Consider the following 26,044-nt stretch of genomic DNA (forward strand, 5'->3'; position numbering starts at 1 on the left):
CCCTCTGGCCTCCTGAATCCCCCAAAAAGTGCTTAAGCTAGCTCCAGAGAGCTCTGAGTGTTTACTAACTGCCCTATAGCAGGAACTGACTCCAGGAACTCCTTACTCTGCCACCACCTTGCTGTCTTAAGTGTTTTATCTTCAAAGGTGTGTGTGTTGCACTTTGGGTAAGACTGGAGAAGAAATGGGAGTGGCTGAAGCAGTAACTAGCTCTTTGATTAATCTTATAATTACTTGTAATTTGACTTTGTATCTTTATACTCATTAACGAGAATGAGTGCAGAGGTTAAAAATTACATGTCAGTGAATGGTTAAAAGACTCTCATCATTGTGGTTACCACAAGGTCAGTAAATAGAACGGAGTCATCTTCTCCATGTTCCTAATTATAACCACTGCCTCTCTGCCCATGAAATAGCAGCCACTGACATCATACTTAGAGTCAGATCTCTACATTCTCCTTCATGATTCATCAAGTTACTGTGCATCTGCAGACACTAAAATTCAGTGTTTTGTTGTTTTCTCAGTTTTTCATGGATTTTTTATATCTTACTTTGCACAGACCTAACTTTTCCACTTTAATATTTTACTTAGATGAAATTCACAAAACATAAAATTGACCATTTTAAAGTGTAAAATACAGAGGCATTTAGTACTTTCATATGAATGTACAATGAATTCTATCTAGTTTCAAAGTAAACTGCTTAAGGTAAATGCTTAAGGTAAAAAGAAAGAGGTAAAATAAAAGACCTGACTGCACATGTGGGTAATCTAAAAGAATGTCCTCTTTAAGCTTGAAAATTTCCAAATATGAAACTAAGGACAAATAGGTATGCCTCACCCTAACTTTGGAACTAATGTCTTGCATAAATTCCCAATGGACATAGAACCCATTTTCCTGAAATATTCCATAAATCCCTGAAAACTCTGAATTAATGACTAACAAATAAACATTAAATTGTTCATGGTGGGAAGCGGACTTGTCCCAGTGGTTAGGGCGTCCGTCTACCACATGGGAGGTCCACGGTTCAAACCCCCGCCTCCTTGACCCTTGTGGAGCTGTCCCATGTGCAGTGCTGATGCACGCAAGGAGTACAGTGCCACACAGGGGTGTCCCCGCGTAGGGGAGCCCCACGCGCAAGGAGTGCGCCCCGTAAGGAGAGCCGCCCAGCGCGAAAGAAAGTGCAGCCTGCCCAGGAATGGCGCCGCATACACGGAGAGCTGACACAACAAGATGGAGAGCTGACACAACAAGATGACGCAACAATTTTAAAAAAAAACACAGATTCCCGTGCCGCTGACAACAACAGAAGCAGACAAAGACGACGCAGCAAAATAGACACAGAGAACAGACAACCGGGGTGGGGGAGAAATAAATAAATCTAAAAAAAATAAAAAAAAAAATTGTTCATGGCATTACAAATTGATGACAAAATGAGACCCATGGACAATACCTCAGTTAAAATCTTTAATACAGCCCAATGTACAATAAAAAGGGGCATTCGAGAATTGAAAGCTATTGAATAAGACTTATGAAAGTGATAATGCTCAGTACTTCTACATTAACAGCCCTATCTGTCTTGTTCTTAAATTTGGAAAGAATTAGTGCCCCCTCATGGTCGATTATTATAATCATAAAGCTGTGATTCTACACATTATGATACACATATTCAAACATTAGAATTACTAATTCCAGTCACTGTGCAACTGAAAAATACTTTGCTAATATAGATTTTGGTAGTATATTCTATTTATTGTATATTTCAACAGCCCTTTAGTTGCAACCTCACGAACATAATGAATAGAATATCCTGTATGTATCATCAAATATAGAATACAAAATGATCATGTACTGTTGAAAAAATATTTACATATATGTTACTAGAATAAAAATTTTAAAAACATGTATCTTTCTACAGCACAAATGTGGAATCCTAATTAAACTATAGACTATAGTACAATGGTAATATTTTTACATAAATTGCAACAAAATAAAATAGTATTGATAATAGTAGTATTGATAATAGGCAAAACAGCAGAAAAGAGATGGCTCGAGCAGTTAAGCACCTGCCTCCACATGGGAGGTACCAGGTTTGGTTCTTGGTGCCTCTTAAAACAAAAGCAAACAAACAACAAGCAAGCAAATGAAAAACCAACTCATGGGAGCTGATGTGGCTCAACGGTTGATCACTGGCTTCCCACATACAAGTTTCTGGGTTCAATCTTTGGCCTGGTACCTCAAATAATAATAATAATAATAATAGATAAAACTGTGAGTGTTGGGTTTGCATGAGGAAATGTGCAGTTTATGCATGCTTTATCCATGATTACAACTAAAATAAAATATATTTATCATTATATTTGAACAAATATACTTAGAATACAGGGATGATATTAGACCTAAATATTGAATATTAAATATTGCGATGGTATCAGAGGAAATTCATTGTGTATTTGTGAACTTACATGTGATTTTATTATATCATGATAAACTGAAAGGCCCATACACAGTTCTGTGCATGAAGAATTATTTCTACCATTGGTGGATGGAAAGGAAATAAATGAATGAAGATAGTCAAAGAAAGGGTAGGGAAGAAAATCCAAAGTTCTTAGACAAATGGCTGCCTGGGAGCAGTCAATGCAGCTGTTATACTACTGCCTGAAGTGTGTGGTCATCCTGTGGTACAGCAAGGCCCAAACTCACATAAAAGTCCTGGCCTTGTCCTCCAGAGTTCATAGCACAGTGGGAGCCCATCAGGAGCTCTCCCCAAAGATACAGGAAATGGAGGTGACAACATGACAATTTGAGTAGCACAAGAGGTAACATAAAGTTTACTTTTTAGCAACCAGACATTATCTGTATAGTTAGAAATGACACTTGTATTTCCCACATGACACCCCACACAGAGGACAGAGGAGAGGGTCCAGTCAGTGGTGTGTGAGGAAGGCCCCTCCTGCCTTTCAGTGGAGCCTGAAGGAGGCAGAGGAGTTCTAGGTAAATTGTCTGAGTCTTGGGAGTTAAACCACAGGAAAACACTACTCACTGACAAGAAATATAAGGGCAAAAGAGAAATGTAAGAAAAAAAAGATTATTGGAAAATAAAATGTATCATCAGACAAAGAAGAAATCAAATCAATGCTGAGTGCACTTTTGTATGAGTAGGAGTGCAATTTGAAATCAAAACTATCTAGAGCATGTAACAGCCTCTCTCTTGGTTCTCATGTGAAGACAAAGATTTTCCTAAAGAGGAATATTACTGGGTCTTCTGCCTTCAGTTTCATTCTGAAATTCACCAGTTTGCCATGAATTACTAGGAATTCTAAACCAGGCAAAGATTGACAGTCTTTTCTGCTTAGTTATGGGAGAGTTGGCTGATTTTGCATGTGATTGTGCTTCTTCCTATAATATCGTAACTATTATAATTTACTACATCAGTGACTGGCACAGGAAATCAATTTAAAGATGGTCCCTGGGGAAGCAGCTGGAGAGGAAGTCCCAGACCCTGACAGGAAAGCATTCTCAACCACCTCCCTGCACCTGCTCCTGCAGCTTCTCCTTGTGCTTAATGAGTCCTGAGCATTCCCTCATGACCACCTCATAGAAGAGATTTTTGTCTGGGTTAGTATTGCCTTCCACTCACTGTGTGTCCAGCATAGTAATAGCATTCTGTGTCCTCATGTTTCAGGCTGTTCATTTGCAGAAACTTTTGATTCTTGTTGTCCCTGGAGGTGGTGAATCGGCCCTTCACAGAGTCTGCATAATCTATATAACTACTACCACTGCTAATTGATGAGACCCACTCAACCCATTCCCTGAAGACTGGTGGATCCAATTCATGGCATAGCTAGCAAAGTTGAATCCTGAGCCTGAGCAGGAGAGGCACAGAGATCCTCCTGGCTGTCTCAAGTCACCCCCAGATACCACCAGTTGAACTTCACATAGGACACCTAAAACAGACATTAGAGTTTGAGTCACACACAGACAAATACAAATGCACACACACATATTCACACTGCAGCAAAACCGTTTCTATTTCATATTACCATGTAAAATTGACAAAAAGAAAGCTCAGCAATCCCTTCATGGTGCTTCCTCTTCCTCAGTCCTGGGCACAGAGTAGGGAGAGCCCAGACACAGGGGTGGGGGCTCTGCTTTCAAAGCTACAAGACTTGGGCCTGGGCTGGATTTCAGGACCAGAGGTAGGGGGCCCATTCGCATGTATTTTCCCCATGGGGCACATCAGCTCCCTCCCTGCTCCTGAGGATCTCTCTTGCCCTGCAATCTCTTCATCCAGAGATCTCTGTGACTATAGTCAGTGAGAATTCCCCTGAGGTTGAGAGTATGGAAAAGAATTCCAGTTCTAGAAACAGTGCAGTGCTTTCTCCAATTCCTCCTGAAGAACTGTACTTATTGTCCAGATTTCTCTCCTTGTAACACATGTGGCTCATATGACAGCCAAAATACTCTCTTCCTTCTATCTGCTGGTTTCAGGGAACTGGAGGTTGAATCTCTGAACAACTGTGTTTCAGGGCCATTGAGAGATGCCCCATGAATGGGAATCCCAACCTGTTTCCTTTGCTTTCACAGAAAAATAAGCTAGAAACTAGGCTGGAGGACCAACTGGGTCTGACCCTGTGAGCTCCCACTCCATTCCTAGAACAGGTCCATTTCTTGGAGGATCAGACATTGAAAAGAGTTGAATGGATTATCAGGGAGGTGATGTCTGCAAGTTTTGGAAACTTAGGGCAACAATCATATTCCTCCCAACCATGCTGCACATTACACAGACAAGACATGTTCCTCTCCCACCAGTTCTCCTCCCTGCTCTCCTGCAGTTTCTGGTTCAGCTTCTAAGGCTACATGTGGACTTCCATTCTAGACAGTAAAACCTTGTTCTCCTCTGAAATGGGCAACTGCTACAACTGTGAGAACTTCCCAGGATAGGCCAGAGATCTCTGCTGAATGTGCTGGTAAGGGTAAGGACATGATGGGGACCAGAAGGGACTTTCTGTGGTGAAGATGAAGCCCCTCCACATCATCCCAAATCCCACCTCAAACCAGGGCTGTGATGGACCTTGTGGTCATCTCAATCCCTAGAGTCCTACAGCGGGTAGAAATGGCCATGGTGGAAACCATTCTTGATGCTTCACTAAGGTGCCACACTTATGCCTCCTCCTGCTCATCATTGAGGACACAGTGAGCCCCAGCAACACCTGCTCATCATGCTGCAGGTACTGGCTCATATCCTTGAGGTTGCATCCCTCAGGTGGCTTCTCATGGTGACTTAGGCCACCATGTTCAATATGAAATCACTTTAACTCTTTCCAAACAAGCAGAATAAGAACTTGAGGGTTGAACAATATTTGTATACTGAGGAGATGCATGATATGGGGAAATTTGTTCAAATGAGCCATGGTAGAGGGAAGATATTTTTTTAAGTACCTGTGTAATGTAAGTTCCATAAAATATGTTTTTGAGTATAAGTCTGTGAAATTCCCCCAAAATTAAAACCTAAAACAACACCCATTTATTATGATTTTCTGTTCATGAGGAGTCTCATAGTTGTTCATCTGGGATGCTTTTTTTTTTAAGTGATGCATAATAAACACAATATAGAATGAATAAAAAGGGAAGTCTAACGTCAAGCAATTACCTATCTAATAGCATAATAAAAATGGTAATCTTTTAGTCGTTGCATGAAAGACACATAATACCTAAAGGTATTTTTTAAATGATTTGTTAAGACTTTTGAGTTGGAAAATACATATGAAACACACAAAGATGTTGCTGGGGATACCCATAGGCTACCGGGAAACACAGAAGTAAGATATAAACACTGCAGTTATACCACTAGGATGCAGGAATCATTAAATGATAGGATTGAAAAGAAAGTAATATTCAAATGTCTAAAATTTGCACAATAACTTCTATTTCCCAATGAAATAATTCATTTTAAATGACTCATATTCTCTAATGCTGTCTTCTGGTTTATCAATATGTTGGCTCTCCCCCTAGGTGCTTGCTTTCCTGGCAGGAGCAGCTTTTCCCCCATTATCACCTGGCAAAGAATTTTTTAAAAAAAACAACTTCTAACCCTTCTGTCAGCTATGCCGCCCTCTTCTGGTCAATATAAGTAATACTCCAGCAGATGGCTGTTTTACAATAAGGTAATTGCAGATATAAATGTTCAAAAAGAGGCACACCATATGATCATGACAGATGGAGTTCAGTGCTATGTCAGTTGGCCCTACTTTGGAGTTTGTATTTCTGTATGATGGAGCTGGACTCAGATGTGATCTTTGTTCACAAGCCTCTCCTGTTACTTTTACCAGATCTTAGTAGGCGCTGGGGTTTAGCGTATACCCAGGGACCTGAATCTCTGGACTGTCCATGTGATAGCCAGGCCCTGAGCCTCAACAGACTTACTCTTACACTCTGGTTTATTGGACTTCCCCACTCAGCTAACATGGAGATGAAGTAGGTCAACCACCACACCATGGAGCCAAGAGTGCCTACAACTGAAAACAGGAGAATTGCATCCAGCATCCACATGGAATCTAAGCCCCCTCTTGATATAAATGTGGAGTGGACACAACCATTCTAAGGTCCACAGGATGGAGGAATAGAGTATGGGTTAGAGTGGACTTACTGATATTCTATTCATGAACTAGTGATTAGTAATTGAAGAAAATGTGGCATTGGTATGGAGAAAGTGGCCAAGGTGGCTGCTGGGGGTAGGCAGTGGGAGGAAGAGATGTGATGTAGGGGCATTTTTTGGGGTTGGAGTTGTCTTGGGTGGTGCTGCAGGGACAGTTACCAGACATTGTATGTCCTCCCATGGCCCACTAGGTGGGCTGTGGGAGAGTGTGGGCTATGGTGTGGACCACTGACCATGAGGTGTAGCGGTGCTCAGAGATGTATTCACCAAGTGCAATGAATGTCTCATGATGATGGAGGAAATTGTTGTTATGGGGGGAGGAGTGGGGTGAGGGGAGTGGAGGGTATATGGGGACCTCTTTTTTTTTAATGTAACATTAAAAAAATAAATAAAGACCAAAAAAAAAAAAAGACAGAAAGGGAATAGAAGGTGGTGAGCCAATGCTCAATATGGGCCAAGTCTATGATAAGGTGAAAGGGGGTGGTTGGGCAGTGAAGGAGGGTCATAGTGGTGCAGTGATGTGATTGGTTTTGAGGATTAGTAAGGGATGTTCTAGAGTGTGTCTCAGATATTAGTAAAGCTGACATTGCCACACACATCCACTGTTTATTTCACTCATATAAACTTAGATATTTGGTCAAAATCTCTTGTTCTCCATAAATTTATTTTTCAAAATAGTGATAAGAAAACTAATGACTAAGAACTAATGACTTCTTTTTTTTGTATTTATTTTTTAATGTTACATTAAAAAAATATGAGGTCCCCATACACCCCCAACCCCCCTCACCCCACTCCTCCTACAACAACAAACTCCCACATCATCAAGGGACATTCATTGCACTTGGTGAACACATCTCTGAGCACCGCCACACCACTAATGACTTCTTTTTTTTTAGTTTTTTTTTTTGAGATTTATTTCTTTCTCTCCCCTTCACCCCACCCTGCCCCAGTTGTCTGTTCTCTGTGTCTATTTGCTGCATCTTCTTTGTCCACTTCTGTTGTTGTCAGTCACACAGGAATCTGTGTTTCTTTTTGTTGCATCATCCTGTTGGGTCATCTTGTTGTGTCAGCTCTCCATGTGTGTGGTGCCATTCCTGGGCAGGCTGCACTTTCTTTCACTCTGGGCAGCTCTCCTTACAGGGTGCACTCCTTGTGCATGGGGCTCCCCTACGTGGGGACACCCCTGTGTGGCACGGTACTCCTTGCACACATCAGCACTGCACGTGGGCCAGCTCCACACAGGTCAAGGAGGTCCAGGGTTTGAACCACAGACCTCCCATGTGGTAGACAGATGCCCTAAACCACTGAGCCAAGTCTGCTTCCCACTAATGACTTCTTGATTCATGTGTGCTCATTCCTGATCACTGAATGAGAACACCTGGGAGTCCCCAGGCTGGGACTTCTCTTCTCAGAGCTGCAGGATCAGGGCTGGACTGGTTTACATCAGCAATGGGAGGGAAAATATTTGCAAGTCTTCCTACATTTCTATTAGCTCTCTGGGTGGAGCCTTGGAAAAGAGAAGTGCCCAGAGCAGGTATGAGTGTTCTGGGGTAGTTGGGTGGCAAGGAGAGCATTTGGGATAACATTATTATTATTTGATAGCACTGGACTAAACATTAGAAAACTTGATTTTACTACATGTATACAAATGCACAGATGTAAAATTTCAAACAGAAAGTTAGAATGCTTGGGCAGTGCCCAAAGTCTAGATCTGCTGACAGTGAACCTCAGTGTCTGGCTTATGTTCCTCACCATGAGACTCAATGCCTCCCTGAACCTACTAGAGAACAGAGAGGGACATGCCTAAATAGATTTGTAGATCCCTATTTGTGTAATGAGACCATTTTTTTGATGTTGCTGCATCTTTAGTGTTTACCTAAAGAATGTAGAGAGAACTAATGTTCAGGAAATGTATTTAAAGTACTCTCTGGCATTTCAAAGGTCATGATTTATTTATCTTTCCATTCCATACAAATCTATCAATTTGTTTACTTGTATTAGCATTATTGAAGCATAATTGATATATGATAGCCATTACATATTTGTAACATTTGGCAAGTCTTTATGTATCTGTACACATTCATAACCATCACAACCGCACTGATACTGAACTCCCCAAAGTTTTCACTTATTAGTCTATAATTTCTGCCTCCCATAATTCCCTCCACTCCAAAGAACAATTTGACTTCATTCTAAAAAGAAAATTTTATTAAGATATAAAACAAATACCATGAAGTTCATCTATTTAAAGCATATAATTGAATGATTATTGTTTTATATGAAAATATGTTTTGCCAATATGAGAATCTATATTAGAATATTTCATTAACTCAGAAAGAAAAAACATACACTCTACCTAACAGCCTCCTATCCTTCTACCTCCCATTTATCTCCGATAAGCAATAAAGCTAAATTTATCTCTATAGTTATTCCTATTCTTGGCTTTAATATGAAAAGACACAAATTATATTGTAATTCATGACTGGCTTCTTTCTGTTATCATATTGTTTTCCAGGTTAATCCATGCAATAGCAAGTACCAATACCTCATTTCTATTTTATAACAAATTAATTATTCAAATAGCATTTGTACAGCATTCTATCTTTAACACTTTCATGTGTACAATGAGGGCTATTCATTGAATTCACAATTTTATGCTAAAATCATGATCAAATATTTTCAAAATTTTTCACATCAAACAGAACGTCTGTACTCATTAAGAATTAACTCCCAATTCAATTTTGAATCTGGAAACCTCTAATCTACTTTCTGTATCTATGAATTACCACATTCTAAGCATTCCATGTAAGTGAAATCATAACAATACTTCTCCCTTAATATATGACCTATTTAATTCAAAGGAACATTTCAATGTGTTATAGATGTGTCTTCCCTTTGTGTGAGTGACTGACATTCCATTATAAGTATCTATTTGTTTATCTGCTTATCTGCTGATGGATATTTGGATTGCCTATAACTTTCAGCTTTTGTAAATGATGCTGCTATGAACTTTGCTGGACAAATATACATTTGAATCCCTATTTTTGTTATTTTAGAGAATATATCTAGAAGTGGAATTGTAGGTTCATATGATAGTTTTTTCTTTAATAATTTGAGGACCTTCAGGTCGGTTTTTCAAAGAGTCTTGATTATTTAACATTCCCACCAGGATTGTAATAGGGTTACTATTTATCTATATCCTCTGATATATTTGTTGCTGTACTAATTTTTTATTCTACCCTTCCTTTTGGCTTGTGAAATGGTGTATTGTTGTAGATATGATTTATATTTCTACAATGTTCAATCATGCAACACTTTTCCATTTAATTATTAACCATTTGTACATCTTCTTTGTGCCATTTTTGTTGAGATATAAGTAATTAATGTATTGTAGATACAAGTCCATTAATAGATGTATGATTTATAAATATGCTTTTCCAATTCCTTTGGTTTTACCATTACACTCCTAATGTTTATTCCTGTGAAACACTAGTTATTTAATTTTGATAAATTCAAATTTAACTATTTGCAAATTTGCTTAAGTTAGTCTCCCAGGGAACAGATCAGTACAGTATTACACACTTCTGCAGAATTAGGAGAAATCTCCCCAACAAACAGCACAAAATATGAAAAACAAATAAAACTCCTCTCCACAAGTGGTGCTTGGGGAGAAGGAGAGAATCCATTGTAGAGAGACACCCACAGCAACCTCTCTGGCTCCACTATTGAATAAAGAATAAACCTGCATGTGGAAGGCAAACAAAACCAGTCATCTTCTGTTGGAAAGCTTCAAATTATCAAATATATTCAACATGTCCAAAAATTGATGTCACAGAGCTAAGAAAAATCTTAAAATCTTGAGGCAGAGTGCTAATAAAGAGAAACAGGACCCAAATAAAAACTTTTTTGGGTCCAGTATTACAGATTACATATAAGCGAGTCAGAATATGAAACTAGTAACTGTCAATAAATTTCTAAACTCTGAGTGATAAAGTTGCTAGAGTGAATATAACAAGGGCCATATTCATTATGCCTTATAGGCTTTTCTCCAAAACTTGAGGAATACACCAAAAAGCTACACAGAACAACAACAACAACAAAAACAAATAATAATTTATTCCCCAGTCGTGTTTTGGGAGAAGGACAGCAACTCTTATAGAAATGCACCCACAATCACCTCCATAGTTCCACTACAAAGCAAAACAATTATTGTGCAGGGGAAAAGCAAATGAAAAAATATCCTCTGGGCACTGGTGGGATTCAATAAAAAAGTGGAAGGTGACAGAGTTCATCATGGAATATATGTCCAGAACCACTTCCAGCTTCACTGAGGAAGAAAAGCCTTAAGCCACAGATGAAGTTCTCTGAAATAGGCAGATAAGGGCAATGCAGCTTAGTCAGCAATATCTGGGAAAATGCACACTGTACCCCAGGGAGGGACAGAAATACATCACTAGCCAAGTTTATTTCATAAGGAGGGACTGGGGCACTTGAATGATATTCCCATCAGTTTCCATCGAGCTCATATCTCAGTCTTTCCCCTGGCAACTTCTACTCAGAGAGTACAATAGACAAGCAACTAGGTAAGCTGCAGAAGATTGTCATGCTTTGACAAGCTGTCTCTGCCCCTGCACTGCATCTTAAAGCATACTTGGAGCTGCACCACTGGGAACAGGAACTCTCTTTCTTTATCAAAAGTCACACTGATGAGAAAGCTGTTTCCCATGTGGAAATCCAGGTCAGGGAAGAAGCACTTGGAGACATACTGTGCTTCCCAGAGTTCACTGGAACATGAGGTCAGACACATGTCTAATTAGGTCTGGCCTTCCTGCCATGACCCTCAGGTAAGCTCTGCCTTTGGATGACTGTGGATATGCAGGGAAGATTAGAGTATCACAAGTTATTTTTTATGATATTGCCTGCTTCACAAAAAACTATTAGAGAGATCTTAATGTTATATTTATAGAGAATATTTGATGATGTTAGGAAAAAATATGTGACAAATGAGTGATTGGTACATGTATAAGAAAATTGAAAGAAAGGCTTTAATTAAATATAAATGTACCAAGAGTGTTATTTGGATTAAAAATGATGCATTGTGAACCTGTTCTTTTTATCTTATGTATCTATTATATATTGAAAAGCTGTGTGAATGATACAATGATGGCATTTTATGTAATTGAATCATAATTTATAAGGGAAATAATGTGAAAGCAGGGAACTGATCTTTGATGCCACATGAAATGGAAAGAATATAGTAGGACACTTGGTTGCTGCTCCAAGGGAGGGCCAGGCTTTCTAATTCCTTCTCCTTCCAGTTGACAACATGGGACTCTACATGATGGAGAGTGGGGGCATAATTTCCTGGGAATTTTCAGATATTTAAGTTAGGTCAAGCAAAATACCTTCACAGAGATGGTAAATGTAAGTTTTGTTCACATTTTCAAACATATTCACAAGACAGAACCAATTCCCACAATTTACATAAAATTTTATGTGATATATATGTATGAATGTATTTACACATGCATTTAGTAATACTAAAAGAAACTGAGCTTGAATCTTGGGTACATCATAGCACTGCATAGAAAAGGTGATATAGCTGTTCTCCGGGGTTACAGTTTGAGAAGCAAGAAAAGGGAACCTAAGGCAAGGATAAGAAACTCCCCAGGGCACCAAGGATTAGACCTTGATCACCCTCTGGTGGCCAAAATTTACCCTGCAGTCCATCCATATCCAGTGCCCTGAAAGGGAGGTTTTTGTCTGGACTTAAAATGATTTCTCCTAACCGTGTCTCTTGCACAATAATACCTACCAATGTCTTTGGTTCTCAGGATGCTAAGTTTTAAATAAAGTTCATTCTTGGAGTTGTCCCTGGTGATGTAGTCAAGACTGAAGAGTTGAGTTATAGCTTGTGCTTCCACTATTAGTTAATTCTTTGTCTTTATTTTTTTAATATTACATTCAAAAAATATGAGTTCCCCATATACCCCCCACCCCCTTCACCCGACTCCTCCCCCCATAACAACAATCTCCTCCATCATCATGAGACATTCATTGCATTTGCTGAATACATTGCTGAGCATCGCTGCACCTCATGGTCAATGGTCCACAACATAGACCACACTCTACCATGTTCCACCCAGTGGACCTTGGGAGGACATACAGTGTCCTGTAACTGTCCCTACAGTATCAGCCAGGACAACTTCAAGTCCCAAAAATGCCTCCACATCTCATCTCTTCCTCCCATTTCTTACCCTCAGCAGTCACCATGGCCACTGTCTCCACACCAATGCCATACTTTCTTAGATTACTAATCACAATAGTTCATGAATAGATTATCAGTAAGTCCACTCTAATTCATACTCTATTCCTCCATCCTGCGGACCCTGGAATGGTCGTGTCAACTCCACAACTGTAACAAGAGGGGGCCTAGATTCCACATGAATGCTGGATGCAATCCTCCCACTCTCAGTTGTAGGCACTCTTGGCTCCATGGTGTGGTGGTGGACCTACTTCATCTCCATGTTAGCTGAGTAGGGTAAGTCCAATAAACCAGAGTGTAGGAGCTAAAGTCTGTTGAGGCTCAGGGCCTGGCTATCACATGGTCAGTCCAGAGATTCAGGTCCCCTGGGTATATATTAAACGCCAGCACCAACTAGTTCCGGTAAAAGTAACAGGGGAGACTTGTGGACAAAGATCACATCTGAGTCCATCTCCATCACACAGAAAAACAAACTCCAAAGTAGGGCCAGCTGACATGGCACTGAACTCCATCTGCCATGACCATAGAACCTGTGGGTCTCTGTAGCCCTCAGAAAAACCAATACCCGGGGTTGTATCTACTTTATCTGTCTCTGGGACTCTGCTGAGGTGTGCATAAGGGCAACCCCTCTGAAAACCTCCTGGCTCTTTTTGGAGACTCATAGCCATATAAACTCATTAGTCCTTTCCATTTCCCCTTTCTATTCAGGTCAAAAAGCATTTTTAACTCCTGGTATTATATGTAGATTGAGATATTCTACTGGTCTGAGTTGACCCTTGTATTCATTTTCTAGTTACATCATTAGCTGGTACTTGGTAGTAATCCCTCAGCACCAGGGAACCTCAACCCTGGGAGTCATGTCCCACGCTGGGGAGAAGGCAACGCATTTACATGCTGAGTTTGGCTTTGAGACTGGCCACATTTGAGCAACATGCAGGCTCTCAAGAGGTAACTCTTTTTTTTTTTTTTTTTATTTACTTTGTAATAATATTACATTAAAAAATATATATATGAGGTCCCATTGAACCCTACCTCCCCCACCCCACCTCTCCCCCCCCTCAGCAACACTCCCTCCCATCATCATGACACAGCCATTGCATTTGGCAAGTATATCTCTGGGCACCCCCACACCCCATGGTCAACGGTTCACACCATGGCCCACACTCTCCCCCATTCCATCCAGTGGGCCCTGTGAGGATTTACAATGTCCGGTGATTACCTCTGAAGCACCAACCAGGGCAGCTCCATGTCCCGAAGACGCCTCCACCTCTCATCTCTTCCTGCCTTTCCCCATACCCATCAGCCATCATGTCCACTTTTCTCAATCCAATGCCACCTTTTCTATGTGGACATTGGATTGGTTGTGTCCATTGCACCTCTATGTCAATAGGAGGCTCAGATTCCACCTGGATGCTGGATGCAATCCTCCCACTTTCAGTTGTAATCACTCTAGGCTCCATGGTGTGGTGGTTGTCCTTCTTCAACTCCATCTTAGCTGAGTGTGGTGAGCCCAATAAGTCAGATTGTAGGTGCTGGAGTCTGTTGAGGCTCAGGACCTGGCTATCACATTGTCAGTCCAGAGATTCAAATCCCCTAAATATATCTTAAACCCCGACACTAACTGCACCTCCAGCACATTAGCATGAAAGTCTTATGAAGAGAGATCCCATCTGAGTCCAGATTCGTCACACATAAACACCAGTTCCAAAGAGGGGCCATCTGACCTGGTAGTTAACCCCATCAGCCATGACCATAACTCCCATGGGTCTCTTTAGCCCTCGAAGGAACCGATATCTGGGGGTTGTATCTGCTTTATCTGTCTCTCTGACTCTGCTCAGTTGTGCATAAGGGCAATCCTTCTGACAGCCTCCAGACTCTTTTTTAGAGACTCGTAGCCATATAAACTCATTTCTCCTTTCCATTTCCCCCTTACATTAGGTCAAACAGCATTTTAAAGTCATGTTATTTTATGTAGGCAGGGATATTCTGCTGATCCGCGTTGAACCTTCCGTATGAGGTCATTTTCCAGTTGCATCATCAGTTGGTAGTTGATAGTGGTCCCTCGGTGCCAGGGAGGCTCATCCCTGGGTGTCATGTCCCACGCTGGGGGGAAGGCATTGCATTTACATGCTGAGTTTGGCTTCGAGACTGGCCACATTTGAGTAACATGAAGGCTGACAGGAGGAAATTCCCAGGCACAATGCTGCTCTAGGCCTTGTTCTTATTTTAGGCTTATCAGCTCCCAAGCATAGTCATTAGCGTCATGGGCTCACTGTTGAACCCTCACTCCCTCCCGGTCCCCGCCGCTGCACCTGGGAGACTGTCGCTGCTCCCCTAGGGACCACAACAGAGCACCACTGGCCAGGAACCCAGTACCCCCCCTGCTGTGGTTTTTAATTGTTGCCACTATGAGTATATCCAAACATTGCCATGCACCCTGGACATATGTTCTGTACAGCTCCCTGTCAGCCATATATCCCCTGTCAATGGTATCCCATACCAGTATTCCTCCATTGCCTTTGTTGAACCACTCTGTGGTCCAGAACTCCCTGAAATTTGAAGCCCAATATAATGTCAGGGTCCCTTACTAGGAAATGGCATATAGCTATGGGTTTAAAGGTTATATAAAGAATACGTGTTGACTTGGAAAAAATTCTACATCCTATCTTTCCCCCCCCCCCCCCTAATTATTGAGCTTCTCTTCACAGGAGCCCTAGACCACAGCAATGCATATATATAGTATACAGCACTCCCATACATCCACCACAAAACCTTTCCCTTCCACAGTGATACTTTTACACCCTATTCACATCATATTTACTTAACGTAATGTACAGAGTCTGAGACAATAGCTTTCAAACAAGGTGACATTTGTGCTTACATTGTGGTGCATACTTTAGGATACACAGTTTTTTACATTCTTAGTTATCCTATGTTTTACATTATGGTTTACATTATCAGTCTGTCATCTCCTATATGTTATGCTGTAATATTACATGTTTTATATCCATCCTTGTGTACTCTCACGAAACTCCTCTCTTACCCCCCATTTACCTTGGTTACACACATTTAACATCCATTTTCCCTTCCACCTTGGTGCCCACAGTGACAGCCAGCCTCCGTTTCCCGAGGAGCCACTTCCAGATATAGATGGAATAGTGTTCAGGGTCTAACTTGCTCAACTGCCCCAATGCCCTGGGAGCCACCGTTTCTCTCGAGGGATACAGTTCCCTCTATTTGATGGCATTAGTCCTCCCCAGGATGTGGGTCCACCCCCACTCTCACTACTTGGGTTTCTACCCCATGGTGTCACCCACTCTGGCAGAATGAGCATTTGGACATTCCCCAGGAGCCCGTCCTGCATCAGACCCTCCCCTCCGAGCATTCTAAACAGGTAACCCTCTTTATTGTATTTTGATATGATTTTCTCGGCATTTTACTCTCCACCAACACCTGACCCTCTCCTGTGTTCGTATGCTACCCCTCCCTCCCCCCACTTTTGGGCAATGTTACCCATCCGCCCATCCCCAGCCTCCCTCAAACCCGCAAAGCCCCAACCAAAGGCAACCCCTGCCCCCCTTTTATCTCTTCTTTGTGTTCATACTTACCACCATCTCGTCTTAAATTCCACCCCTGTAGACATCGGCTTACATCCTTCCTCCACCCTCCGATTTCCTGTAAGCCTATCATTCAATCTCTTGCTATCTAGGGCAGCTTGGTTATTTCAAATCATTGAGGTCATGTAGTATTTGTCCTTTAATGTCTGGGTTGCTTCACTCAACATAAGGTTCTCAAGATTCATCCATGTTATCACATGTGTTTGTAGTGTGTTTGTTCTTACAGCCGAGTAGTATTCCATTGTGTGTATATACCACATTTTATTGATCCAAAGAGGTAACTCTTAGGCACCCTACAGCTCTAGGCCTTTTTCTTATTTCAGGTGCATAGGCTCACAAGCATTGTCATTAGTATCAAGGGCTCATTGTTGGACCTTCCTTCTTTTTTGGTCTTTGCCGTTGCACTTGGAGGATTGTTGCTGTTCTTTTAGGGACTGTGATAGAGCTCCCATGGCTAGGAACTCAGCACTCCCTCAGTTGTTGTTTTTAATTGGATCCACTATGAAAATATCCAAGCATTTTTATGTACCCTGGATATATGCCCCAGAGAACTCCCTGCCAACCATGTGTCGCCTGTCAATAACATCCTATACCAGTATTCCTTCGCTGCCATTGTTGAACCTCTCTGTGATCCAAACTTCCTGAAAAGTGAAGCCCAATATATTGCCAGGTTCCATTAATAGTAAAATGGAATATAGCAATGAGTTTAAAGGTTAGATATAGAATACATATTAATTTGGAAAATTTAAGGGAAAAATAAATTGGGGTATCAAAAAATTTAAAAATGCAAAAGCTTTGTTTTTGATGTTTTGCCTTCCATCACTGCAATAAGTGTTGCCCTGTATGCAAATTGGCAAGGTAACTACTTTTGTCTTTTCCTCAGTGTCTACATCCTATCTTTTTCTTTTCTTTTTTCTAATTATTAAGCTTATCTTCACAAGAGTTTTAGATCACAGTAGTTCATATATATAATATACAGTACTCCCACATATCCAACATAAAACCTTTTCCCTTCCACAGCAATAATCTTTTTACATATTCACACTATATTTACTGAAACTGATGTACAGATATTGAGACAATAGCTTTCAAACAAGGTAACATTTGAGTTTACATTGTGGTTTATATTTTAGACTATATGATTTTCTAAATTTTTAGATATTATGTTTTACATTATGATTTACATTTTAGTCTATCAGCCCCTATATATTTTTCATGTAATTTTACATGTCTTATATCCATCCTTGCATACTCTTGTGGAATACTTCTATTGCCCACACAGTTACATTGGTTCCATCTATTCAATGTCTATTTCCCCCTCCCTTTAGGGCACACAGTGACAGTCAATCTTCACTGCTTGAACGACTATGTTCAGAGATACTTGCAACAGTCTTGAGGGCTTGACATGCTCAACTGCCCTAATGCACTGGGAGCCACCATTTCTCTTGAGAGATACAATTCCCTCTATCTGAGGGCATCAGTCCTCCCCAGGAGGTGGGTATACCTTCACTTGCATTATATGGGTCTCTATCTAATGATATAACCCACTTTGGCAAAATGAGCATTCACATATTCCCTAGGAGCCTGTCCTGTGTCATATTATCCCCTTTAAGCATTTTAAACAGGTAACTTTACTTATTATATTTTTTGAAAAAAATTTTCTCAGCATTATACTCTCAACCGAATACCTGACAATTTCCTATGTCCGTATGTTGCCCCACCCTCCCCCCACTTTCATGGGCAATATTACCCATCCTCCCATCCCTAACTCCCCTCAAGCCCGCAAAGCCCCACCCAAAGGTAACCCTATGCCCCCACTTTATCCCTTCCTTGTACAAATACTTACCTCTAGCTTATCATAGATTTCACCCATGTAGGTGTCAGCTTATATCCTTCCTCTACCTCCAATTACCAGTAACCTATCATTCAGTCTAGCTCTCTGAGGTAGCTTGGTTTACTTATTTCATACCATATCATAGCATTTGTCCTTCAATGCCTGGGTTGCTTCACTCAACATAAGGTTCTCAAGATTCATCCATGTTATCATGTGTGTTTGTAGTGTATTCATTCTTAAAGCTGAGTAGTATTCCATTGTATGTATATACCACATTTTATTTATCCATTCATCTGTTGATGGGCATTTTGGTTGATTCCAACTTTTGGCAATAGTGAGCAATGCTGCTACGAACATTGGTGTGAATATATCAGTTTGTGTCATTGTTTTCAGTTCTGCTGGGTATATACCCAGAAGTGGAATTGCTGGGTGATATGGCAAATCTCTGGCTAGTTTTTTGAGAAACCGCCAAACTGCCCTCCAGAATATCTAGATCCCTCTGCATTACCACCATCAGTGGATGAGTGTTCCCATTCCTCCACATCCTCTCCAGCATTTGTAGTCTTCTGTATTTTTCATAGCTGCCAATCTTATGGGAGTGAGATGGTATCTTATTGTAGTTTTGATTTGAATTTCCATGATAGCTAGAGATTTGGAGCATTTTCTCATGTGACTTTTAGCCATTTGTATGTCTTCTATCGAGAAGTGTCTGTTAAAATCTTTTTCCAATTTTTTAAATGGGTTGTTTATCTATTCTCAAGATATAGGAGTTCATTATATATTCAGGTTATAAGTCTTCTATCCAATATATGGTTACCAAATATTTTCTCCCATTGTGTAGGCTCTCTTTTCACTTGTTTGACAAACTCCTTTGAGGTGCAGAAGGCTTTAATTTTGAGGAAGTCCCATTTATCTATTTGTTCTTTTGCTGCTCGTGCTTTTAGTGTGAAGTTCATGAAGGCATTTGCTATTACAAGGTCTTGTATATGCTTCCCTACACTGCTTTCCAAAGTCTTTATGGTCTTGGCTCTTACATTTAGGTCTTTGATCCATCTTGAGTTGATTTTTGTATGAGGTGTGAGTTGGTAATCCTCTTTCATTCTTTTACATATAGCTATCCAGTTCTCCAGGCACCATTTGTTGAATAGGCCATTCTCCCCCAGTTGAGAGGGTTTGGTGGCTTTATCGAATATTATATGGCTATATATATGAGGTTCTATATCAGAACTTTCAATTCGATTCCATTGGTCTGTGTGTCTCTCCTTATGCCAATACCATGCTGTTTTCACTACTGTAGCTTTGTAGTATGTTTTGAAGTCAGGTAGTGTGATTCCTCCAATTTCATTTTTCTTTTTCCATATGTCTTTGGCTATTCGGGGCCTCTTTCCTTTCCAAATAAATTTCATAGCTAGTTTCTAGTTCCTTAAAGATGCTGTGTTGATTTTTATTGGGATTGCATTGAATGTGGAGATCAGATTTGGAAGGATACACATCTTAATAATATTTAGTCATCCTTTCCATGAACAGGGAATATTCTTCTATTTATTTAGGTCTTCTTTGATTTCCTTGAACAGTGTTGTGTAGTTCTCTGTGTATAAGTTTTTTACATCTTTAGTTAAATTCATTCCTAGGTTTTTTATTTTTTTATTGACTATTGTAAATCGTAATTGTTTCTTGATTTCCTCCTGACTTTGCTTATTATTGGTGTACAGAAATTCTACTGATTTTTGCCCATTGATCTTATAATCTGCAACTTTACGAAACTCATTTGTGAGTTATAGACGCTTTGTTGTAGACCTCTCAGGGTTTTCTATGTATAGGATCATGTCATCTGCAAATAATGAAATTTTGACTTCTTCCTTTCCAATTTGAATGTCTTTTATATCTGGTTCTTGCCTCAGTGCTCGAGCAAGTACTTCTAAGACAAAGTTAAATAGAAGAGGTGAGAGTGGGCCTCCTTGTCTTGTTCCTGATCTTAGAGGAAAGGATTATAGGATTTCACCATTGTAAATGATGTTGGCTGTGGGTTTTTCATATATACTCTTTATCGTGTTCAGAAAATTTCCTTGAATTTTGATATTTTGCAGTGTTTTTATCAAGAAAGGGGGCTGTATTTTGTCAAATGCTTTTTCTGCATCTATAGATATAATCATCTGATTTTTTTCCTTCAACCTGTTTATATGGTATATTACATTGATTGATGTTCTTATGTCAAACAATCCTTGCATACCCAGAATGAATCCCACTTGGTCATGGTGTATAATTTGCTTAATATGTTGTTGAATATGGTTAGCAAGTATTTTGTTGAGGATTTTTGCGTCCAGGTTCATTAGAGAAATGAGTCTGTAATTTTCCTTTCTTGTGGTGTCTTTGTTTGGCTTTGGTACTAGGGTAATGTTGGCATCATAGAATGAGCTAGGTAATGTTCCTTCTGTTTCAATTTTTTGGAAGAGTTTTAGCAGGATTGGTGTTAATTCCTTCCAGAATGTTTTGTCGAATTCACCTGTGAAACCACTTGGCCCTGGACTCTTCTTTGTTGGGAGATTTTTAATGACTGATTCTATCTCTTTACTTGTGATTCATTTGTTGAGATCATCAGTTTCTTCTTTCATCAATAGAGGCTGCTTATGTGTTTCTAGGAATTTGTCCATTTCCTCTGAATTTTCATTTTTATTGGAATATAGTTTTTCAAAGTATCCTTTTATGATAGTCTTTATTTTTGTGGGGTCAGTGGTGCTATCTCCTTTCTCATTTCTTATTTTGTGTATTTGCATCTTCTCTCTTTTGTTCTTTGTTAGTCTCACTAAGGTTTGTCAATTTTATTGATCTTCTCAAAGATCCGGCCCTTGGTTTTGTTTATCTTTTCAAGTGTTTTCTTATTTTCTATTTCATTTAGTTCTGCTCTTATCTTTGTTATCTCTTTCTTTCTTCTTCCTGTGGGGTTACTTTGTTGTTTTTTACTAATTCCTCCAAATGTGCAGTTAGTTCTTCAATTTTGGATCTTTATTCTTTTTTGATGCATGAATTTATGGCTATAAATTTCCCTCTCAGTACTGCTTTTGCTGCATCCCATAAGTTTTGGTATGTTGTGTTATCATTTTCATTAGTTTCAAGGTAGTTATTAATTCCTTTTGTTTGTTTGTTTGTTTGTTATTTTTTTATTCATTTTTTTAAAAAATTAATTCCTTTTGAGGTTTCCTCTTTGACCCACTGTTTTTCAAAGAGTGTGCTGTTTAATTTCCATATCTTGGTGTAAATCTGGGCCTCTGGCCCTTGCAGATTTCCAGCTTCACTCCACTGTGGTCAGAGATAATATTTTGTATGATTTCAATCTTTCTGTGACCTAGCTTATGGTCTATCTTGGAGAATGATCCATGTGCACTTGAGAAAAATGTATATCCTGCTGTATTTGTGTTTAATGATCTGTATATGTCTATTAGATCCAACTCCTCTAATATACCGTTCAATGTTTTTTTTCTTTAGTGATTCTCTTTTGAAATGTTGTGTCCAAATTTAGAGTAGTGTATTAAAAGTCTCCCACTATAATTGTAGTGGCATCTATTCTTTCACTTCATTTTTCCAGTGTTTGCCTCACGTATTTGGAGGTGCCCTTGTTAGGAGCATACCTGTTTATGATTGTTCATTCTTCTTGAAAGATTGTCCCTTTCACTAATATGTATTATCCTTCTTTGTCTCTCACAATTGTTCCACATTTAAAGTCTATTTTGTCTGATATAATATAGCTACTCCTGCCTTTTTTTTGTTATTGTTTGCTTGTAAGATTGTTTTCCAACCATTCAATTTCAACCTCCATGAATCCCTGGGTCTAAGATGTGTTTCTTGTAGACAGCATATAAATAGGTCCTATTTCCTTATCCAATCTCCCAGTCTGAATCTTTTGACAGGTGAATTTAATCCATTGACATTCAGTGTTATTACTTTCAAGGAATTATTTATGTTAGCCATATTTTGATTTGACTTGTGTTTGTCATATTTTAGTTTTTTTCCTTCTCTTTTTGTCTTTTTTGTTGCTCTTACACTCTCCTCCAACTCTGCCTCTCCTGTTTTTTTCTTTCTTTCTGCAGAACTCCCTTTAGTATTTCTTGAAGGACAGGGTTCTTGTTGGCATACTCTTTTAATTTCTGTTTATCTGTGAATATTTTGAACTCTCCATCATTTTTGAATGCTTGTTTAGCTGGGTAGAGTATTCTTGGTTGGAAATTTTTTCTTTTAGTACCTTGACTATACCTTGACTATAACACTACCTTCTTGCCTCCATGGTTTCAGATGAGAAATCAGCACTTAATCTTATGGAGCCTCCCTTGTACATGATGGTTTTCTTTTCTCTTGATGCTTTAGAATTTTCTTTTTGTCTTGAGCATTGGATAACTTGACAAGTATATGTCTTGGGGTGGGACTGTTGGGATTTATGGTGTTTGGGGTGTGTTGTGCCTCCTGGACATGTACATCCATCTTCCTCAGTAGATTTGGGAAGTTTTCAGCCATTATTTCCTCCAACACACCTTCTGTCCCCTTTCCCTTCTCTTCTCCTTCTGGGATGCCTATAATACATATGTTTGTGCATTTTGTATTGTCATTCAGGTCTCTAAGTCCTAGCTGGATTTTTTCTATCTTTTTATCACTCAGTTCTACTATCTGATTGATTTCAGATGTACTGTCTTCCACGCCACTAATTCTCTCCTCTGCCTCTTCTAATCTGCTGCTATTTGCTGAGTGTGTATTTTTTATTTCTTGAACTGTGGTGTTCGTATCTGTTATCTTTTTGCATATGTCTGCAATTTCCTCTCCAAGTGTTTTCTTCATATTGTTAATCTCTTCCTTTACTTCATTAAGTTGGTCTCTAATATATGTTTTGAGATCTTTAATTACTTGTCTGAAGTTCTGCTCCCCTTCCTTGTGTTTAGTGTGTTCATTGGATTCAGCCATATTTTCCTGATTATTGGTTTGGTTTGTAGTTTTTTGTTGCTGTCTGGTCATCATTTTATCTGGATGGGTTTAATCAGTTCCTTAGCTTCTTTGTCTAGTCTTGGGGATTAATTAGTTGTTGTTCGTGCATAGGTGTTATGTCTTCTCTTTGTTACTTTGTTCTTCTTACTCTATTTTCTTGTTGCTGGCTAAGTTCACTTTGAAAGAAAATATTAGGGCCAGCGAATGCAAAGTGAGTAAGAAAAGAAAATGTATAAAGTAGTATTGGTAATAAATGTTAACAGAACTAAAATGTGAGCTCTGGGAGAATGGGTATTAGTCTCATGTGAGTTTTGTAGGGTTATAGCTGTAAGTAGAGTACCTATAATGAGACAGTCAACTGAATATGAGGAGAAATATAGTATGAATTTAAAAGCCAGTGTTTTCATGATAGAGGGAAAGAGAAAAGAAAGACAATAATATCAAGAATGAATAAAAGACAGAAAACAGAACAGAGGTATTGGAAATTAAAAGTCAGACAAATTGGAGGCCCAAAAATGGAGGTGGAATGTGAGAGAAACAGTAGATAATGGATGATGGCAAGATGTGGGGGAAAGGGGATAGTGTAGGTGGCCAAAATGAATTCACATGGGAAAGAGGAAATGGAGGATGAGGAAACACAGCAAAAGTGAAGCACTCCCTGCAGCACCTATTATATAAAGAAAAGAAAAGAAAAGAAGAAGAAAGAGAGAGAGAAGGGAAAAAAAGAGAAGAGAAAAAGGGTGGGCAAAGAAAAGGGGGGGGGAAACAAGCAGGATAAAGAGATGGAGAAAAAAACTAAATAAATGAAGAAGGACCTTAGGGGAGAAAATGGGAGAAAAGACCATGAGACAATGCAATATTAGCAAACAAGACAAGAAAAAAAAACCCACAAATGCTGAGGGCTAGGGTAATCAAGGGTCTCAGATGGACCTCTGGGCACAGTGGATTCAGGGATGGGAAGTCTGTGACAATGCAGACTCAAGGTGTGTGATTCTCTGGAGCGTGGGCCACCAGTGTTTACAGGACTCAGACCTGGGAACCACACATCCGGTTAACAGGGGGCCTGGGAGCACCGCAGCACAACACAGCCTTCAGGGATCCCCAAAGCTGGGCACCAGCCCTAGGGGGAGGGGTCCCACCTGGACCCTCTGATCTCCATGTCAGAAACCCAAAATTCCACCTCTCACAACAATCTCTTGTCACTGTCTCACCAAATCGACATCCAGATACTTCCTGCCCTGCAAGCCCCTGAAACAGCCCACTGTGGGCACTGCTGCACTACAAAAATTTCAGGGACTGCCACGGATGGGCCACCAGCTCTAAGTGGAGGGGTTCCACCTAGAACTTCTGACCTCCATGTCAGAAACCCAAAATTCCACCTCTCGCAAGAATCTCTTCTGTCACTGTCTCACCAAATCGACATCCAGACACCTCCTGCCCTTCAAGTCCCCGGAACAACCCGCTGGGGGTGCTGCTGCCCTACAAATATTTCAGGGACCACCAACCCTAAGGGGAGGGGTTCTGCCTGGAACTTCTGACCTCCATGTCAGAAACTGAAAGTTCCACCTCTTGCAAGAATCTCCTCTGCCACTGTCTCACCAAATCGACATCCAGACACTTCCTGCCCTGCAAGCCCCCAAAACAGCCCACTCAGGGTTTGGGAACACCCCACACAACAAGGATACCAGGCATCACTGTCACCCGGCTACCAACCCTAGGGGGAGGGGCTCCAGCCAGAACCTCTGACCTCCTTGTCAGAAAGCCAAAATTCCTCCTCTCGCAAGAATTTCCTCCACCACCGTCTCACTAAATCGACATCCAGACACCTCCTGCCCTACAAGCACCCAAAACAGCCCGGTCCAGCAGGACTCCAACCCTACTCAGTTGCTTCATTGCCGGAGAGATTACGAGGTGCACTCACTCAGACACCATCTTGCCCCACCTCCCACTATTAATTATTGTGCTGACTTACCCAGCTCCTTTCCTGGAGCCTGGTGGATCCAATGCATGTAATAGCCAGTTAAAGAGAATGCAGAGACTTTACAGGTGAGCAACAGGGTCTGGGAGGGCTTCACCAAGCCAGGTCCTGATTCTTGCAGCTGCACCTGGGACAGGTCACCTGAGGGCAAGAATAAACACAGTGAGTCCTGTGCTCAGATATATCATCCTATTACCTTCATGTCTGAGTCCTGACACACTCACATCTGGGAGTTGCCACCAGAAAAAGGAAGAACCACAAGGCTTTCATGTTCTCATGGATGAGGTCCACGTGTCCAAGGATTATTTTCCAGACTGAAGAGGAACCTGAATTTAAGTAAATGTTTGCTCTGGTTTCCACTGTTCACCTGTTTGGTTATTTGCATCTGAGAGGCAACTGTGCATGTAAAATGAAAGGAAAAGAGGGGTGGTCCTTGTCTTAGGAGCACAATGGGAAGAGTGGCTGTCTCAGTCTTTGAAAAACACAATCTTCTCCCTGGAGTGCCTCTCATCAAACCCAGGTCCCTTTACTTCCAGACAAGTAATGTGTTGAATGGGGAGTCACATGTGGCCAAGGATCAAGAATGACTCTGGGAATATGTTCATTGTGCTTCTAACTCCAGGGATTATATATATATGTGTGTGTATGTATGCATATATGTATGTATTTTTACATACATATTATATGTACATATAATGCACATGTATATAATATGTATCTATTCC

General features: G+C 40.2%; 1 pseudogene; it reads right to left on the reverse strand.

Annotated features, from left to right (window-relative positions):
* Nucleotides 1-25,589, reverse strand: part of LOC139436957 (etoposide-induced protein 2.4 homolog) — a 48,868-nt pseudogene extending 23,279 nt beyond the window's left edge.
* Nucleotides 25,590-26,044: the final 455 nt, after the last annotated feature.

Source organism: Dasypus novemcinctus, chromosome 19 (genome assembly GCF_030445035.2).
Source record: "Dasypus novemcinctus isolate mDasNov1 chromosome 19, mDasNov1.1.hap2, whole genome shotgun sequence".
NCBI lineage: Eukaryota > Metazoa > Chordata > Mammalia > Cingulata > Dasypodidae > Dasypus > Dasypus novemcinctus.